The sequence below is a fragment of the Silurus aristotelis genome (genome assembly GCF_946808225.1).
Source record: "Silurus aristotelis genome assembly, chromosome: 16".
NCBI classification, from domain to species: domain Eukaryota; kingdom Metazoa; phylum Chordata; class Actinopteri; order Siluriformes; family Siluridae; genus Silurus; species Silurus aristotelis.
Window position 1 is genome coordinate 22,596,169 of NC_139589.1, and position 7,500 is coordinate 22,603,668.

Consider the following 7,500-nt stretch of genomic DNA (forward strand, 5'->3'; position numbering starts at 1 on the left):
AAAACATTTCGGGGCAACCCGAGGCAGCACGATGATTCCGTATCTGTGATCCAGTCTGGATTGTGCTATAAACGAATTTCTTTTTATCTCAGTTCAGTTAAATTTTAATGATTTCAGGTCGCACTCTAAACTAAAAAACGACAGTCAGACTGGACGCATGACATTTTAATAAGCTTGAATGTATAATGCTTTTCTGTATATGTAAAAGGAGATAAATTCTTGGCGCATAGAAGATCCAGAGATCACATGACAACTGTTTCACGCTTACATTATTGATTTTAAAAAAGAAAGTAAGAGGTGCTACTTTACAGCACAGTGAAAATCTTTCTTCACGTATTCCAGCGATGTTAAGAAGCTGGGTTTAGAGTACAGGGTCAACTATGATACAGCACTCAGGGAGCACTAAGGGTTAAGGGCCTTGCTTAAGGGCCCCAAAAGTAGTAATTTGGTGATACCAAGGTGTGAACCCCAACCCTTCGATTAGTAACCCAGAGTCTTGAACTTCTACCTACCACCATTTTCTTGTTTTTCTGAAGTACTGAATGAATTCAGCAGCTTTATATCGAGACGACTAGCAAAATGTGTCCCAAATTGTAGTTTCAAGTCTTTCAGTGCTGAGTTTCTAAGATATTTTAATGCAAACCTTAAGGGAGCAGGTGAAGCAGTGTTTAGCTCTTATGAATTGTTTTTTTTTTAATGCGCAAAGGTCAAACATGATTTTCATTATTAATATTGTTGTTTGTTATTATTCGACAAAAAGATAGGAGAAGGAGTCAGAGGTGGCAAAGCTGAAAACACGAGTATTTTCATGGGGAGTGACGAGGATTTACAGGATTAGAAATGAACTCATAAGAAAGGCTGTGCAGGGAAGGAAGAGGAACGGAGGAAGAAGATTGTTATTATTATCATCGTCATCATCGTTGTTGTTTTTGTCATGTAATGAAGTGGGAAGTGAATGCAAATGTAGATTAAGATGATGTTTTTTCAAATAAACAGGAATCAAATCCAAATAATAATCCAAAACCAGACCCGTAGAACAAACTTGGGTTAAATGATCAGTAAACTAAGCAAAATAAGAGAATGACAAGAAGATCAAAAACCACAGACTAAAACAAAGATTCCCAAACTAGTGCCTGTGTGCCAAAGTTGTCCTGTGGTGAACTTGACCTTTTCCATGCCATATATACACTCTATATATGCACTCTATATTTGCACTTTATTGTGCTATAAATGGGATTGTTTCTGTTTTCACTGTACTAAAATTTTCACGGAACTAGAAAACTTTGAAAGTAAAACTTCTTTAGACAAACAAAAAAATCATAACATTTGTTTATAATATTATGACAGAAATGAAGAGAACCATCGCAACTTTACATTTCAATAAAAATGCAGTTTGGTATGATGTAATATTTATTCAACAAAATGAGATTTTTGGCCCCTAATAGGAAAAAAAGTTTGGGCCTTTTTGCACTAAAGGCTTGGTGAACGCCAAAGAAGAGTCAACTGAACGTATTACTTTGCTTTGAGCTGAATGAGAATAAATCCTGTCAAACTGTGGCTTGGATGAATGCCATTGGAAAACGGTGCGACTTAACGGTATGAGGGTGATTGTAAACGTGCAAGTGTGTGTTGGGACTTCAGAGCGGCCATGTTTGAAGGCCACAGTGTCTGATAGGAAATGGAGCTTGAGTCCAGTTGTGACCTATACAGCATACCTACCGTATACAGCTATACAGAACAAAAAATGGAACCTGAGCATGAGCCAAGCAACAGCATGAGACGAGAAGCAAAACAAGACAAATTTGAGGCAAATCATGATGGGAGCATAAAATCCTGACATTAAGCAGGATATTAATATAAAAACATGATCCAATGAACTTAATTATTCTCTGTACTATATATGCAGGCTTTCAAATATTATTTCACAATAAACAGGAACTGAATATAGCAGACACTCTATATGAACAGAACCAGAACCAGAAAGAGATGCGGGTGAAGGAACGAGTGTTTATAGCTTTTATTATAGATTTGCTGTGTTTTTTTTTTACACCTTCTGAGAACTATTTTTTATATCTCCAGATGGTTTTGTAAAAGTATAAAGAATAATGATGACTGTATAGTACAGAAAAAACAAATGAAACAAAAAATACCACAAAGATTTATGCTGTAATGTTGCAGGAGGGTGTGGTGTATCATTTTTTTTCCATTACTTAGTCAATATACGGAAAGAATCCAAGGGTGTGGTTGAGGTTCCGACTTCCTCGGGGTGATGTTTTTCGTACTGCGCCGACGGATCGCCAGCTAAAACCTGGTATTTGTGTTTTGATGGTAATGGAAGGAGTGAACGAACAGTCTGGAGTACATGTGGACGTACATAACGTGTCTATGTGTTAGGATTTCAGTTTGAGGCAACTTTTACAATTTCATAAAAATATCCCATATTTTTATTCTCATGTATGTTTTTTTTCAAAGGACATGCTTCCTTTTTCCCCTAAAATTCTTTTCCTGTATTGCTGGGCCACTGGGATCTGCTCTTTTTGCCCGCATCACTGCACATGTGGTGTAGAATATGGAAAGTCTGGTTGATTGACAAGGACACAGTGGCACACATGGAACGGCATGTCTACAGTAGCATCAACGTGTCTGTCTCCACCTACAGCTCCAGCATCCAAATCAGCTTTATTCTAATTAGTTGGTGTATCTCATGGGTCTAAATGCATTATTTGGTCATCATTTAAACAAAACTGAATATTCAGGTTATAATTTAGAAGGAGAAAATCTTAATTCAGAACAGAGTAAATCTACCATTATGTGCGTAACTTCAGGGGTTTGCAGATGAGTCAAAATCACCTTAACAAAAAAGGTCATTTTTCTGCTAAATCCTGGCTTACATTACATCCCTGCTGCCCATGCGGGCCATGTTGCAAAATCGATACCCCAAAGCTCATTTTGCCAAGCACATGATTGCTTCCCGGTGGGATGAGATCCTCGACACCTCTAGTTTTTCACCTTCTTTTTTGTCCCGACTGATGAAATCCAAAAGGATAACACGAGCCAAACAATGTCCCGGCCCTGGCCTGCATTCCAGCCAACACAAGTAACCCAGAGGATCATTCTGTCCTCCCGTAAAACGCTAAACTGCTACTTATACTTAGTGAAAAGATAAGAGCTACATTCTACTAACGGCTCAATATATCAAACATATCATTAAGTAGATGTTACAGTGCTGTGAAAAAGTATTTGTCCCCTTCCTGATTTTTTGTTTTGTGTGTTTTTGTCACACAAATGATTCAGATCATTGGGAATTTTTTTATATTTACCAGAGTAAATACAAAATGCAGTTGTTAAATTATGATTTCATTTATTATTTATTGGCCCTATGTGAAAATGTAATTGCTCCCTAAATTTAATAATTGGGACGGCAACAACTGCTGTAAATGGCAGAGTTTTTCACGTTGCTGTAGAGGAATTTCAGTAAAGTAAAAAAAAACTAAGAGCAAAATAATCAATAACTAGGACAGACAGACAGACAGACAGACAGACAGACAGACAGACAGACAGACAGACAGACAGACAGACAGACAGACAGACAGATAGATAGATAGATAGATAGATAGATAGATAGATAGATAGATAGATAGATAGATAGATAAAACTGGATAAATGAAGAATAAAAATGTAACCCTAAGAAAGAAAGAAAGAAAGAAAGAAAGAAAGCAAGAAAGAAAGAAAGAAAGAAAGAAAGAAAGAAAGAAAGAAAGAAAGAAAGAAAGAAAGAACCCTAAGATAGAGAGACCAATTGACAGAAACGAAGAAGAAAGTGATCAGTGACAAATATCAAGAATGAAAGAAGGAACTAAGAGAAATAAATAAAAAAAATGAATAGGAAAGATGAAAAGAAAAACACCAGGGAAAGAAAGAGAAAAACAAAGAACAAAAGAAATGTGATGTGACAAAAGAAAAATAGAAACAAAAAGTAACCCAATACATTTTTTTTTTTTTTTTATTAAATAAATGTTAAAGTAACACAAGGCCTCGTCAGGTTCTGCAGTGATTTCCAACAAAACACTATACAGGATTAGGATACAGGATTTCAAATCAACTGCTTATTTCGAATTATTCCACATTTGACTCTCTGTTTCAATTGACAATAAATACCCAACACATAAACGTGAATGTTTCCTTAAATAGCCCAAAGTCTCCAACTCACCCATGTGGATGTCCAAGTAGAACGGATCCATGAAGAAACGCAGGCCGATAATCAGATCCTTCTTCGCACTTCTCCCCTGCACCAGAATCTGCAGGATGGAGGGAAGGAGACTCTTTCAATGTGATCAGAAATTAAACTGTACAGTGTGCAGCTTATTTCAGGCTGGTTTTTGAAAGAATAGACTGTCCCCTGTTGCAGATCAATCTGTTAAGAGGTCCGCTTTCTCTCAGAATTAGGAAATCCTGGCTTTCTTCCACTCAAATGCGATGGAAAGCGAAAGATGGATTTTTTTTCTCTCTCTTTTTTTTTTTTTTTTTTTTTTTTTTTTTGCGAAACCAGACATTCTCATGGCACTGGCACCTTCGTGCACAATGGCGGACCAGCATGACTTGTTTTTTTATTTGCTTTACATCACAGAAATAGGGTTTTTATTTGTGTTTCACTCTCGGGCCAATAGTATTACAAGATGAACATTGATAAGAGGACAATTGAAACGCTTTCATTTTTAAATTCTGAAAACAAAAGGCTTAAATTTCGAAATGTTTGAAATGAAATAAAAATTCGTGGGCTTTACATTTTTTAAGGGATATTTGATATGGTAGATGTGAGGAATGAGATATAATGAGACGTGCTGTTACAGGAAAATAATCAACAATAGAGACTGCTGAGATTTTGTAATTCATTTCGAATAAAACCATATTTCTGGGCCATGCGATGAAACGTCTTTGAGTTAAATCAATCATTCCTTTATCCGACTCTTTTTTTTCTTCTCTCTTGAAGGTTAATGAGCCGTAAAAAAAATGCTTGACATGTTACAAGAAACCGCAAAGCTTCCGGAAACGCTAAATAAACTTGACGTTGTATTGTGAATTGCTGAACAAGCAAAGAACGCATTTAATGCCATTATAGATTTTGCAGCATCATAAAACACTGGCAATTTTGCTCTATCTCTAGATTTTTTTTATAGATTTGAAATATTTCAATCAACCGATCAGCATGCTAGTGGAAAAATGTTTGACTGTGAGAGGCAAAAGAAAACCCTAATGTACCCCCAGTTTACAATCCATTCCTCAAAAGCAGACCCAGTGTAATGGAGTAATGTTTCAATCTGCAAATGAACCGATTAACTAAACTGCCTTGTCATGTTCATCGAAATGAGACGCGAGAGAAAGACAGCGTGACGGGGCCAATCAGGCTCGCTGCGGAGGTCACGCGAGGGGACAAAGGAGAGCTTTAATAATCCACCATGACTCAGAGCATAGCCACGAAGTGACATTCGGTGACAAAAGACATACTGAGCACATCCATCACTGGGTTGGCGGCTGGGGATTCGGAGAAGAAACAAAGCAATGTGGTTTTGTCTTGGGTTTAAGGGAATATATGACAGTAAGATTTTCCTTTGGGTGTGTGCGCAGTAATGAGTTTGCGTAAACTCTTTCATTTTAGGTCCCTTGTTCCAAGTGAGAATTGTATTGAAAAATAAGGACGATGAACAAAAACATCAGCAGATATAATATTTCTATATTAGTATATTAGTACGCATCACGAAAGACATACGTTTCACCATCATCATCCGACTCAACCTTATTCTACTCTTCTCCACAGTTTAGATTCTTTTTTTTCTACATTGAAGCAATGCCTTTCTGATGATACTGTGTCAGACACTACCCGATTAATGTCTTTCTGAAATTAACCGAGGCTAAATAATAAACCAGTAATGTTAGCTTTTACAGCAGCCAGCATTCCCCACAGCTCTGTTTGCAGACATGGTGTATTTCCCATACTAAAGCTTTATATAGCACGATCAACATTATTAATTCGTCAAGCAAAAGAAAAGAAAGAAAGAGGTGGATATGCAGCAGATGCCCCTTAACCAGAGCAACTTTATTTGTCTCATTTACACAACTGAGTAATTAAGGGCTGAGGGCCTTTCTCAAGGGCCCAGGAGTGGGAGCTTTCCAGTGCTGAAATTTGATCTTACAACTTTCAGGTAGATAGATAGATAGATAGATAGATAGATAGATAGATAGATAGATAGATAGATAGATAGATAGATAGATAGATAGATAGATAAACCTTTGGGTTTTGTGTTAAGGATAATTTATTTTATCATATAGCTCAATAACATTCTAGATAGATAGATAGATAGATAGATAGATAGATAGATAGATAGATAGATAGATAGATAGATAGATAGATAGATAGATAGATAGATAGATGGATGGATGGATGGATGGATGGATGGATGGATGGAAGGAAAGAAAGAAAGAAAGAAAGTCAAGTCAAGTCAAGTCAAGTTTATTTGTATAGCGCTTTTCACAACAGACATTGTCTCAAAGCAGCTTTACAGAAAACAACAGTGAAGGTGAATGGTGTGCGTTTGTCCCTGATGAGCAGCCGTGGCGACAGTGGCAAGGAAAAACTCCCTTAGATGATATGAGGAAGAAACCTTGAGAGGAACCAGACTCAAAGGGGAACCCATCCTCATATGGGTGACATCAAAAGTTTGGTCATAAATCTTTCAACAATACAGAACAATTTGTGATCATCATAGATCCAGCATCAGCTTCTCCATGCCAGGGCCTTTAAACACTCGGCATCTACTTCTCCATGATCATCCATAGGTCCATAATCTTCACGAGGTGGGACGTGACTGGAGCTGGCCAAACCTCAGGAAGCCTCGGGATGGGGAGAGAAAGAGAAGCAGTGGAGAGGAATTAGCGTAGCTGCTGTTCATGATATTAACAGCACAAGTTGATAATGTGCATGTGATCAGATGTTCTGGAGCACAAGGTTGTGATGTGATGTGTGTGATGTGTGTTATGTGTAGGCTTTGCTAAAAAGATATGTTTTTAATCTACACTTAAACTGGGAGAGTGTATCTGAACCCCGAATACTGTCAGGAAGACTATTCCAGAGTTTAGGAGCTAAATGTGAAAATGCTCTACCGCCTTTAGTGGACTTTGCTATTCTAGGAACTACTAGAAGCCCAGAGTTTTGAGATCTCAGGGAGCGTGACGGATTGTAGCGTGTTAAGAGACTGGATAGATACATGGGAGCCAAACCATTTAGTGCTTTATAAGTGAGTAGCAGTAGTTTGTAGTCTATTCGAAACTTAATAGGAAGCCAATGTAGGGACGATAAGATTGGGGTTATATGATCGTATTTTCTTGACCTAGTAAGAACTCTTGCTGCGGCATTCTGAACTAACTGAAGCTTGTTTATTAATGATGCAGGACATCCACCTAGTAATGCATTACAGTAGTCTATTCTAGAGGTCATAAACGCAT

At 37.4% G+C, this 7,500-nt stretch overlaps 1 protein-coding gene across 1 annotated transcript in view; it reads left to right on the top strand.

Annotated features, from left to right (window-relative positions):
* The first annotated feature begins 5,711 nt into the window (after window positions 1–5,711).
* Window positions 5,712–7,500, top strand: part of gsna (gelsolin a) — a 51,824-nt gene continuing 50,035 nt past the window's right edge. The window contains exon 1 of the mRNA XM_083564064.1: window positions 5,712–5,716. The gene's annotated coding sequence lies outside the window, so the exon portion shown is untranslated. The remainder of the gene's footprint in view (window positions 5,717–7,500) is intronic.